We start from the raw sequence: 12,345 nt of genomic DNA on the forward strand, positions 1-12,345 counted from the left end.
AGGCATCATGGGAACTTCTTCTGCCACTTGTGGCACTTCCTCCTCTTCTATCTCCTGGACCTCTGGCCCTGTCTCTGGAACAGTCTCTGTGACTCTCTGTGGCACTGTAGTGCTCTGTACGGCACTGTCAGGCTCTATTCTGTTCTGTTCTTCTGATGGAAGATTGAACTTCACTGTTCTGGCAAGAGGATTATTTTCTTTCTGGATAGGTGGTTCCTTCTTCTTTGCACGTGTGATGGCAGCAACTTCCAATTCCACTAAATTGGAGGTCGACTCTTGGGCCTTGGCCGAATTATCAATAGCACTATTTTTCACTGGGGCTGGGCTTGGACAGTCTTTTGCAATGTGGCCTTCTCCTTTGCATCGACTACAAAAGGGCTTATAATCCACTGACCTTCTGGGATTTGGACAATTTGGTGAAATGTGTCCCTTTTTTCCACATCTTTAATACTCCACTTCTGATCTCTGACCACCGCTAAACTGTCTTCCTCTGTAACTTTGTGAGGGAAATCTTCTAGGTCCGAAATTAGGACCAAACTCTCTAGGCTTGGGTCCAATATCCTGTGTTGTCATTTTGGATTCCACCAAGTTGAATCTTGCATCTTCTTCCTTTCTTCTCCTATCATACATCTCCTTCAGAGAGCAAATATCCTCTGTATGGTTCTTCCGCAAGCAGTAGGAACAGAAGGCTCCAGGAATGGTTGGTTTTCGTGTACATTCAGTGGCTAAATGACCTGCTTGATGACACTTACCACACCAAGTATTTGACCGCATCACATCTCTTCCTACTCCTGCAATGTTGGATATGCTAGCGGTATTCACTTTCAGCGTCTGTAGCTACTCTGTAATCACATCCATCAACTCCTTTTTGATATTTGCAATTGAGTTGGATAAGTAATCCTTCAAGATTTCTCCTCCTGAGGTACTAGCAGTAGGGTTTTGAGCAGTCTCTGTAATCACTGCATAAACAGGTTGGGCTGATTGAGGGGTCTCTGTTCTGATTCTGATTCAGAGATCCTGTTTGAACTGTTGGCTGTTGGCTCCAGCTGGTAGGGTTCCAGTACTGTTGTTACTGATTTGACATTGGGGAAATTGGTTGGGACCATTGTTGTTGTGGTTGAACCATCATTTGAGGCATTGATTGTGGCCACTGTGGATTTGGTGCACTGTACTGTGATACTAGGGGCATCTGTTGATAGGGGTAGGGGACTGTTCCTGGGACTGCATTTGGTGGGTACATCATTCCTGGTATCAGAGGAGGTAGGACTCCTCTTCCTGGATTCATCACCAATCTAGCTTCCACTTCGTTGTACAGTCGTACACCTTCTGTTGCAGCTTGCAGTGTGGCTGGTCTTTGCAGCTCCGCAAACTTACGGACTTCCGGTTTTAATCCTCTGAGAAACACCCCCTTCTGAATGCCATCATCTAGATTATGGTTAGTCCATCTCTTCAGGATGGATTCCATTCGTGAGACATAAGCTTCTACTCTTTCTCCAGAGGACTGACTTAGGTTCATAAATTCCTCTCGCATCCGCTCTTCAAAACCTTCACGCCTGAATTTAGTGAGGAAGGCCAACTTCAGGTCATCCCATGTGCCAAAAGTTCCTGCTACTTGTCTCTCATACCACTAAAACGCCGCGCCCTTGAAAGTGGTGGGAAATATTGCTAACCAATGCTCAGGGGTTCTAGCATTGTTAGTCACACATGCTACCATAACTCTGCTATATGAAGATCAGGATCTTCATTGTACTCTCCCTTAAAAACTGGCAATGGAACTACATTCGCTGGCCTGTCATCAATATTTCCAGGATGGATCTGGCTTGGATGTGGACCTCCAGCAGGAGAAGGAAGGGCTTGATGTGCCATTGGGACTTCTGTAAAGAGTTTCGCAAGGGCGTCAAAGGCGACTTCTGCTGTGAGCTCATTCTCGGCTCTGATTTTTGCTTTCTCTCTTTTCACGTACCTCCGGACTCGTTCTAACGCTTGCCTCTTTATTGCGTCATTCATCAGGGGGTTGGCTCCACTATGTTGTTAGTGCTCCACAGAGGGTTAACATAAGGCTTCAGTATCTGGAGGACTCTTTTGCCAACATTTCTTCTACTTCTTCCTTTTCAACGTCCCTGAATTCTGCTTTCATGCCACTGCACAAAGGAAGGTATTCGGTTCTGAAGGTGTCAAAATGCATACGTCTGAGCATTGTGGTGGTGCCATCATCATAGTAATACCAGCTTCTGATGGTTTCAACAGTGTATGTTGTGAAGAACACTCTGTCTACCAACTTCCAGTGGGTTGCTAATTGAACAAACAGAAGATTATCACTGCACCAAGCATCCCATGTATCTTGCTGTTGAGCATCCACGAACAAATTCCAACTCTTTTCCTTCTTGTCTTTGTGAACCTCTATAGACCAAGACGCCTGAAGCTTCTTCACAATCTCCCACTTGATGATATCTGGAAACTTCTCAATGAATGCCAAATCTTCCATGTATGGTCATTCTCTCTGTTTCTGCTCTTCAGTTTGTCCCCAAACAGTTTGCCACCAAGATGCAAGTTTCTGTTGCTTCAACATGAAGAGGAAACTGTCCACCACATAGAGCATGCATCGTGATAGTGATGTGTTTCCGCCATTGTGGGATGAACTTGTTGTGGAAAGTGGCTCTGATTATGAGAAATTCCAACTCTTCAGTGGAAGAAGGAACTTTACAAACATCCATTGAATTCTTCTCTTCTTCGCAATGCCATTTCCTTCATTTTCAGCCTCTTCTGGTGCTTGTTGATGGCAAGTTTCCCCGGCTGCGCACCAAAAACATGGAGCCCCAAGAGCAACACAAAGGAAAAGGGAATTCTCTTGCAAGAAAATCTATCTTGTAACATCAACAAGCTTGTTTATTAGGTTTTATATGATCACAATGAAGAAAAGGACACCAGGCACAACAAATCTTCATGCAGCATCATGTAGATCTCCCACGGATTTGATAGAATCGACCATATTTTGCAATATCTTCACAAAATGGGAGACCTACATGATGCTGTATGAAGATTTGTTGTGCCTGGTGTTCTTTTCTTCATTGTGATCATATGAAACATAATAAACAAGCTTGTTGATGTTACAAGATAAATTTTCTTGCAAGAGAATTCCCTTTTCCTTGGTGTTCCTCTTGGGGCTCCACCATTTGATGGTTTTCCTCAAAATTTGAGTGGTATTGTGAAAAAAAAAAATCATTTTTCATTTTTCATTTTTCCTCACTTCTCAAGTTGAACTCGTGTGTTGCCACGTATAAAGGTAATGGGAGGAAAATTCAAAACTCAAACTGCTTGTAAATAATCCAAAATTCTTTTGACATACTAGTATAAATTCACATTACCAAAAGTATCACAAGTTATTTTCTTCTCATGCTGCCATATTCATCTATAATAATGCCTCATAAATTTGATTGTATTTCTCTATTTGATTCAAAAACTAGTCTGCCTCCATCTCTCAAAAGAATATAAGCTTCTTAGAGGCCTACTTTTTCGTGTATTTGAACATAACTCTTCAGCATGTTGCTCTAATCTTTGTACACTTGAAGCTTCATTCTCAATGCTACACTTGCAAACACAAATATTACTTGGTATTTTGGCAAATAAGATCATATAAAATAGGGATAATCTTTTTCCTATATATTATATTGGAAAAAGATGTACCTTCATTTTCCTTGGAGCCTTCCACCACTTACTCCCTTCCATAAGCTATTCTGTCTCCTTTTGTTGTCTCATATGCAACTTTTTATATCGCTAATTTGCCAATTTCTTCTTGTATCTTCTTGGTTGCACAAGTCTATTGTTGAAGCTCTTCACTACCTTTATCCTTGTTCTCAACACCCTTTGCACCAACTCTCTTCAGAGGCATGATCTCAGTATCTCTACTTAAATCAATTGAAGGTTTTGGATATGATTGTGCAACAAGTTCATTATTGTGTTCCACCTCCCCCACCTCTTCTTCATCAAGCATCACTATCATGACACTCAGTTTCTTCACTAGGTGACACTTATTGTTCTATTTGAGGGGTACTACCTCTCTCCCCTATTTTAATTTGTCATCTTTTTTTGTGAGGAAAAATAAAAGTCTACGGTAGCTACTACTTGGAGAAATTATACATTACATTGAGATCTCTCTTATGATTATTCAATTAGCACGTATCTTTGCATTAATGTTGAAGTTTCAATAGAGAACTATAGTAATGATGAGAGATTTTGGACCGGAGGCTCAAGTTTAAGTTCAAGATTCACTTGCTAGTGCTAATAGTAGAATATCAATGAGGGATTTTGGACCAAAGGCTCAAGTTTCAGTTCAAGACTCACTTACTAGTGCTAATAGTAGAATGTGAATGAGGGATTTTGGACCGGAGAACTATAATAATGATAAGGGATTTTGGACTAGAGGCTCAAGTTTACGTTCAAGACTCATTTGCTAGTGCTAATAGTGGAATATGGATGTGAGGCTCAAACCCAAGTTTGAGCCTCACATACATGCACTAGGTTTATAGAGGCTAGGGTTTTTCAACTCTAGATAGCTAAAGTGTGTGGGTGAAGTTCAAAAGAACTAAAGTTAAAGAGTTCAAACTCAAGTTTGAGCATCTTGCAAGTGTTTGATTAAATAGGGTTCTAACTCAATATTGAGTCCTACATTGATTAGCCAGGTGTTAGTTGTTAGGATGTATGGAATAAGAAGAATACAATTAACATAATAAGAATCAAAATGAATGCAAGGAAGCCAAATTAGCATTCAAAATACTATAGACTTAAATTGACAATCCAGACTTTGAAGAAGATACATGATTATATGATCTAGCAAGCTTGTTTTTATAAAACCTTCTTCTACATACTAGCATGAGAGGGCACTTTGCAACCTTTCTCACTCTTGAATTTTGATGGGCCATGGGCCTGGAAAGCATATTTGACCCTTATATTCCCAACAATCTCAACATCCCTAGCAACCTCGATACTCCTAGCATCCATAGGTTCTATAGTATCCATAGCATCACCTACAACAGCTCCATCTTGCTCAGCATTTGTACGATCCCCAGTGGCTCCCATACAATTTTCACTATCCTTAGATTTGTTCTCTACATTCTCATTATCTACATCATCTCTAGTATCTTCAGCATATCCAATTTCTCTCTCATCTTGCATGTCATCTTCATTATCATCTACATCATCCTCATCCTCATCCTCTCTGCTTAACTGTTCATCAATTGTCCAGATCCTCTTTTCTTGCCTCATCTACCTCTATTGTGTGCGCAAGAGTTCCACTTGCACCACACCACTCTTGCAAGGAAGGGTCGTTATCTAGGAGGGTAGAGCATTTTGATTCTAAAGCCATGGCTTCAAAATCATATTTGCAAAGAGCAATATATCGTCATTTCTTTCATAAGCTTTGCTCCAATACAACTCCACCACAATATATCTCAAGAACATAGTTGTGTTTTGGAAAAAATCCTATAATGAGGCCATCAATGAAACTTCTATTTACTAAGTATTGATTTTGACTTGTAAAGCCTGAAATAGACATCTTACGTGTCACCACCTTATCAGTGGCCTCAAAATTGTCAATCTTTCTTACAAAAAAGCCCACAATTGCAATCTCAATTGTTCCAACTATCCATGCATCATCTTTTCATGTGTGTATCACACCAAATTCATAGTGCACCTTTATTGATTGGCTAATAACTCCTTCAACAAGCATCCCAATGTTGATAAAACCAACAAAGCACACCAAAACATATTCATATTGTGAATTGAGTGTGTTGAGGGAAAGTGCCAAGCTAGAGAAAAATTACATGGAGAGCTGCTCTTCTGTACTAGATACATCCAGCATTGCTAGTTGGAATGGTACATGCGCTTTAGAGAAAAAATCTTTAATTTTTATGGTATTATATCCTACCCCCTAGATTGTCCAAGGAATAGACTCCTACTAGGATATAATGCCCATACCTGATCTATATGGGTGATTGAGCAAGGTCACTACACTTTTTGGAAGTGAGGGATTCCTTTTTTATTTATTGAGAGAGTCCCTAACAAAGGACTGGCTAGAGCTTCTCATCTAATTGTACTGGTACTCCCCTTGCTTATATTTCTTAGAAACTTGTTCCCTATCTAGATTTTCTCTTTTTAGATTTAAAAAAATGCAAGTATTGCATATTTGAGTACCTGATCTATCTTCAACTACCAAGCCATTTCCTCCATGTTCATTCCTTGAAGAGTACGCCTTCCCTTCTTAAGTAAGATTTCCTTATTGAGGAGTGCTGCCTTTGTTTCAAGAACTTCACTCTTCTCAAGGCTTGAAACGCACCTAAACAACATGGGCCCTAATGTTACTATTCTCGGTGTTCATTGAATCTACATATCCTTTAGAGTTCAGGTTCTTGAACTTTCATTTTTACTTTTTAGTTGAGTTTCTCCTTTTGTATTTGGAAGTTGGCCTCGGGCACATAGACTCGGGATCTTTACCTAATTCTTCCATATGTTATCCTCACATAAAAGAAAATGCAAATCATTAATTCTGACAAATCCCTTTTGGAATGTGTGCTTTGTGGTCTCCACAAAGGCTTGCAAATTTGACAAATATAAAATCACTTCCAAGTATATATTAGTTTAAAAATGGTTAGCATTCATCCTTGTAGGGTCTAAAATTGGATATCTCATGTTACTCAATATAAAATGGTATGATAAACATGTTTCTATGGGTTTTATAATCAATTGTTAGTGCTACACTAGGATATGTAAGTGAGGCTCACTGACTAATGTTACAACATCATATAGAAATGAGGCTCAAATATTGAGCCTCACTTGCTAGGATTAAAATAGCATGTGGAGGTGAGGTTCAACACTTTCTTTACATTTAGGATTAGTTGAAGAGAGCCTAATATTTATGTTTGAAAAGATTGCGTTATTGCACACATTAAGAAGAGTAAGGAAACAACATGTATACATGCATTCCTAAGCTTTAGCAAAGAACCAAAAGAGTGCCTTCCAAGATTCAAAGTCCCTCTTGGTTCTAGGTGGAGGCTTAGAAGGACAACCATTTTCATTCCATTGTGCTCATGTTTAGTTGATCGAGAAAGGGCTCATTTTGCATTGACTTGGCAACATATATGTTTGCATCTTTGGAGATTTTGGGCGGAGGACAATTGAGAATTAGCTTAGATCTCCTAATACCTGAATTCATGACACAATTGGGAAATCACCTTTGGAAGATTTGCATTCTGCAACCAATTTGTAGCACTAAAGGAGCACTGACCAAATATTATCCAACAGTCAACCTTATGTATATCTTCTCTAGCAAGTTTGTCAAAGGGAAAGTTTACTAGGATGATCAAAGGGCATCAATATTTCCAAAATCTCTTCTTTCTTTGTGTCTTCAATGAAATCTAGTGTTAGAATCTTAACTCCATCCACATTTAATCATCTATACACATAGTTTGAAGGAATCATCACATCAATGTGAAAGACATAATCTACACCAAAATGATAATAAGCTTGCTGAATTTCTAAAGAAGTCATTGCCTTGTTACCTTGATTTGAAGTCTGCGCTACTAGTTACTCCACATTAGAAACCTTGACATCTTTTGAACCACTTGTACTCTTGGCTCTTTGCCTCTAATAACTTTTCTTGGACATGATTTCTTGGAGCACTTACACTCTTGGGTTTTTTTCTCTTTGATAACTTTTCCTGAATGTGATCTTTTGAACCACTTGCACTGTTGGCTGTTTTCTCTTTGATAACTTTTATTGAACATGTTGAGTACTAGAAGCATCCTTTTCCTTTCTCTTCTCAATCATGAGCACTTGTACCTCTTGCTTTGGGGAACCTAGTTTGGCATCACCTTCAATTTCACTTGCATGAGGGACTTTAGCCACCTTGTTTTCTTTACTTCCTTCAAGCTTTCTTCTGACCATGCTTTGAAGATCTTGCATAGGTCGCAATTGCTCTGCCTTTCTTCTCCACAACCTTCTTACCTTGAGTCTTTGTGGTGTTCCTGCCAAGAAGAGCCTTCTTTTGTTGACCCTTGAATCTTCTTCATTAGAGAAGTTATTGATTTCCAATCCTAACTTTACTATAGAAATTTTCCTTCCCTTGTTTACAACCACTCATGTTTGTTGGACTGAAAGTGTCCAATAATAAGCAAAACTTGTTTGCTTTTGTGGTCTCTCCTCCTGGTAGTACATTGCATGTAAAGCATTGAATTGATGTTACATCCACATTGTCTTTGGTAGCAACAACAACCCCTATATCTCCATATATCATATCACGTTGAGAAAGGTAGAGATGAAGGTTACCTTTGAAGTTTCCATTGATATCATAGCTATCCACAAACCACTTCAATGCTTCTTCTTTAGTCATTTCATAATTTTTATCCACCTTGATTCTAGGAGTGATGCTTTGATTTGTCTCATTGTTTCAAGAGCATGTAATCTAAAGACTTCTCCATGTGATTGCAAGTTAAGTGATGCTTTTGATTTGTCTCATTGTTTCAAGAGCATGTAATCTAAAGACTTCTCCATGTGATTGCAAGGTAGTTGTTGGAATCCATTCCTATGAAAAGAAAGGAGTATTTCAAGCTTAAAAATATTGGCTATAGCGACTCTCTAATTGAATTGAAAATCTTAAAATAGAAAACTTCAATGGAGGCTACATCTTCTCAAGATCGAGCTAAAGTTTAGGAGTGCATGTTTAGCTAGTATTAAGATTTAGCCTCACTTTCTAGCTCTACCCTTGCCTTGCACTTTTACACTAGCATGTAGAGGCAAGGCTCAAACTCACATTTGAGCGTCACTTGCAAGCTCTAGTGTAGCACACGGAGTTGAGGTTCAAACTTAAGCTTGAGCCTAACTTGCAAAGGGAGGTGAGGCCCAAACTCGAGTTCATGCCTTAGTTGTTAGAGCAACACAAGTACATAAAGAGAATGCTCTATGGAGACTCACTTTTTGACTCTATCCTTGACAATTAATGTGGGGTTCACTTAAGATCGTGCTTCACTTGCTACTACTACACTAGCATATGGAGGTAAGGCTCAACGAGCCTCGCTTGATAGCTCTGTGGTAGAACATGGAGGTGAGGCTCCATGTTCTACCATAGAGCTATCACTTGCTAGCTCTACACTAGAACAAGGAGGTGAGCTTAAGATCAAGCCTCACTTGCTAGCTCTACATTAGAACAAGGAGGTGAGGCTCAAACTTAAGCTCTTGAACTTGACTTGCTTCCTCTACACTAGCAAAGGGAGTTGAGGCCCAAAGTCAAGTTCATGCCTTACTAGCTAGAGCTACACTAGCACATGAAGGGAACACTCTATCGCGGCTTACTTTCTAGCTTTGTCCTTGACCATGAATGTGAGGCTCAAATGAGCGGCACTTGGTACGACTATGCTAGCATATGGAGGTAAGGTTGATCTTAAGTTTGAGCCTCACTTGTTGATTCTACACTTGCACATGAAGTTGAGGTTGGATAAGCCTCACTTGATGATTTTATGCTAACAATTGAAGGTGAGGCTTTAACTTAAGTGGCTCACTTACTAGGGTTCCACTAGCACATGTAGTGAGGCTCAAACTTAAACTTTGAGCCTAACTTGCAATTATAAACTAGTTGGGATTGGTAGCTTCAAAGTTAGGTTTTATATATGGGATAGTTTGATCCCTTAATAGCTACAATTTTTTGTTGAGACTCATGCATAGGCTTAAGCATCGCTTTCCAGTTTATGTTACCTTAATAGAGGATAACACTTGTGAGTTTAAGCTAGTATAGAGAGGCTAAAAGCTTCCATGCCTTACTTAAAATTGTAAGGTTACTAGTTGTGATTGCCTAAAATTTAGTCATATAGTGTGGAAGCTTCACAATATAAGCCCAATTCTATGTTGTCATAAAGATTAGAGGAGCTGAGGAGATAAAACATTGGAAGCAAGCAATCATCATCAAGCAAAAATGGCACACACTCTATCTAACAAAGTAAGTTCGTCTACATTGTTGCTTCTGAACAATTATTTATTAAGTTACTTAGTTAGTAAAACTCATTTTATTAATATTTCTAAATGAAAACTTAGATTAGATATTAGTGACTTACATGTTGTGTTCTAGCATGCTAACGAGCACCGATTGGGTTGTTATGATCTTAGAAAAGAAGGTTAGAGAGCAATAATCGAGATTAGGGACAGATGAGAGAGAAGAAAAAAGTGATTAGTGATAGATTAGTAAATAGACTAATGGTAGATTAGTGATAGATTCGGAAGGAGAGAGACAGATGGAGAGAGATGGATGTAGGTTGGAGGAGAGAGACAGATATAGGTTGGAGGATGGAGAGAGATGCATACATAGATTAGAGACAAGATTGGAGGAGAGGGGGAGATGCAGATTGGAGTAAGGGGAGAGATAACCACATGTAGGTCGAAGGAAGGAGAGCAACATGCATAGGTTGACAAGGTTGAAGGAGAGTGAAAAATCAATTAAAATACAAAGAAGGGGAAGGAGAGAGAGAGAGAGAGAGAGAGAGAGAGAGAGAGAGAGAGAGTAGAAAAGAAAAAAGAAAATGGCATTAAGAACTCATGCATGAGTAATAATAGTATTTAATCTCCCACACATTGAAATTTTTGAAGGGAGAGAATGGTAGTGGTAGCTAATGGGTCCTTAACATGTCCTTAATTCCCATGTAGCTCCATAATTTGACATCATGATCTCATGGGTCCTTGACAGATCATTAACTGCTCCATGTGCTGATATCATGAGCTCAATTTTTGTACATTTACTGATTGATTAATTGATTAATGAATGAACAAATAAATAAATTATAATGAGAGAGGTAGTAATTTTGACGATACCTAAAACACATTCTAGAACTCTTTCTATATGCACAATTCAAAATTTTGAATCATGAGAAATTGGTCTATCATAGCCATTTATAGTGATACACATCCAATGTTTGTATTCCATTATTGAAAATGCCATGGAAATGTAGCTTGTTATGAATTTTTATCATTTACATGAGACTTTTAGTCTCAAAATCAAGTTTGAGCCATGCGTAAAGTCCATGGCTATTTTGGTGGCTAGAACTAGAGTTTGAGCCTCAAATAAGAGAGGTCTTTCACTAACCAAGCTCTTAACTTAAGTTGGACTTAAGTTGGAGCCTCAAAGTGAATTGCATGACCCTATATTGCTCAAAGTCCACAACCATTCTTTGCAACATAGTGTCACCATTCTCTAAGCCTCCATCTAAAGTTCAAGAAATGCTAATGAGCTACTGGGGTTATATTTGGTTCTACTTCTTTGCTTGAAAAATACCATGCAACTCTTGCGGGCTATAGATTCTCAATCCTTAGATAACAGGCTCAAACTTGAGTTCAAGCCTCGCAGTGAAGGTCATTTATATCCTACCTAAGAATATATTTTGAGCCTAAAAGAAGTCTTTTAACCAACCAATAGGCTTAAGAGCCTCATAGAGAAGTGTGAGCATACCCCAAGCATTCTCTAGAAACTGTTGTAATTTGTGACTATTGTCTAAGACTCAACCTAAAGTTCAAGTTGTGAATTGTGGCTACCTTTAATCCATAACCCTCCTATGAGGCTCAAACTAAATTTTGAGCCTTGAATGCAATTTTTGGCCAACAATCAATGTATTTTGATTTGAAACTTTGTATTGAGGTGCCATGCTACAATGGAAATTTCAGCACATGCAATTCTATTAATGAGCTTCACTCATTTATCTTTAGTTTTTGTAGGGATTGGAGGGTCTAGAAAAAGGTGATTCGGTGTTTCTTGTTGATGGTTGTTCAAGAAAGGCACATAGGGTTGTTCATTCTCTTGATCCATCTCAGAGGTGTGGATTTCAATTGATCGATACAATGTGTATGGCCATACATGTTCTTGAGAACTTTGATTATACATTCTTGATTCTAATGGCATTTTCATTGACAAAGACAAAGTTGGTACAAGAGATAACATTTTTGAGGAGACAAATGTTGAGCAAGAGGACAGCTTCATAGATAGAGAGAGTTGGAAAGAAAAAAGAGTTATCCTATAGGATGATAATAGATCTACAAAACTTGGTGAATGTGTGGTTTTGTTGGTCCACCCATACAAGGCCATAAACTATAGCAAACTAGTGGAGAGTAACTTGGGTGTCATTGTCTCACGATCCTTGGATCCATCAAAACTGAGTGAAATGGATGTGTTGAGTTTGAATTTAGTTAGATGGCCTACTAGTCAAATCACTTTTGAGAATGGTGAACCCTTGAGAGACAAGAAAACATATTCTATTGTTCATAGCATTGAAGATGAAAGGATGGAAGAAAATATTGATTTCTTTGAGAACTTAGATG

The sequence above is a fragment of the Lygodium microphyllum genome, chromosome 2 (assembly GCF_053477565.2).
Source record: "Lygodium microphyllum isolate KBCC chromosome 2, Lygodium_microphyllum_v1.1.10, whole genome shotgun sequence".
Taxonomy (NCBI): domain Eukaryota; kingdom Viridiplantae; phylum Streptophyta; class Polypodiopsida; order Schizaeales; family Lygodiaceae; genus Lygodium; species Lygodium microphyllum.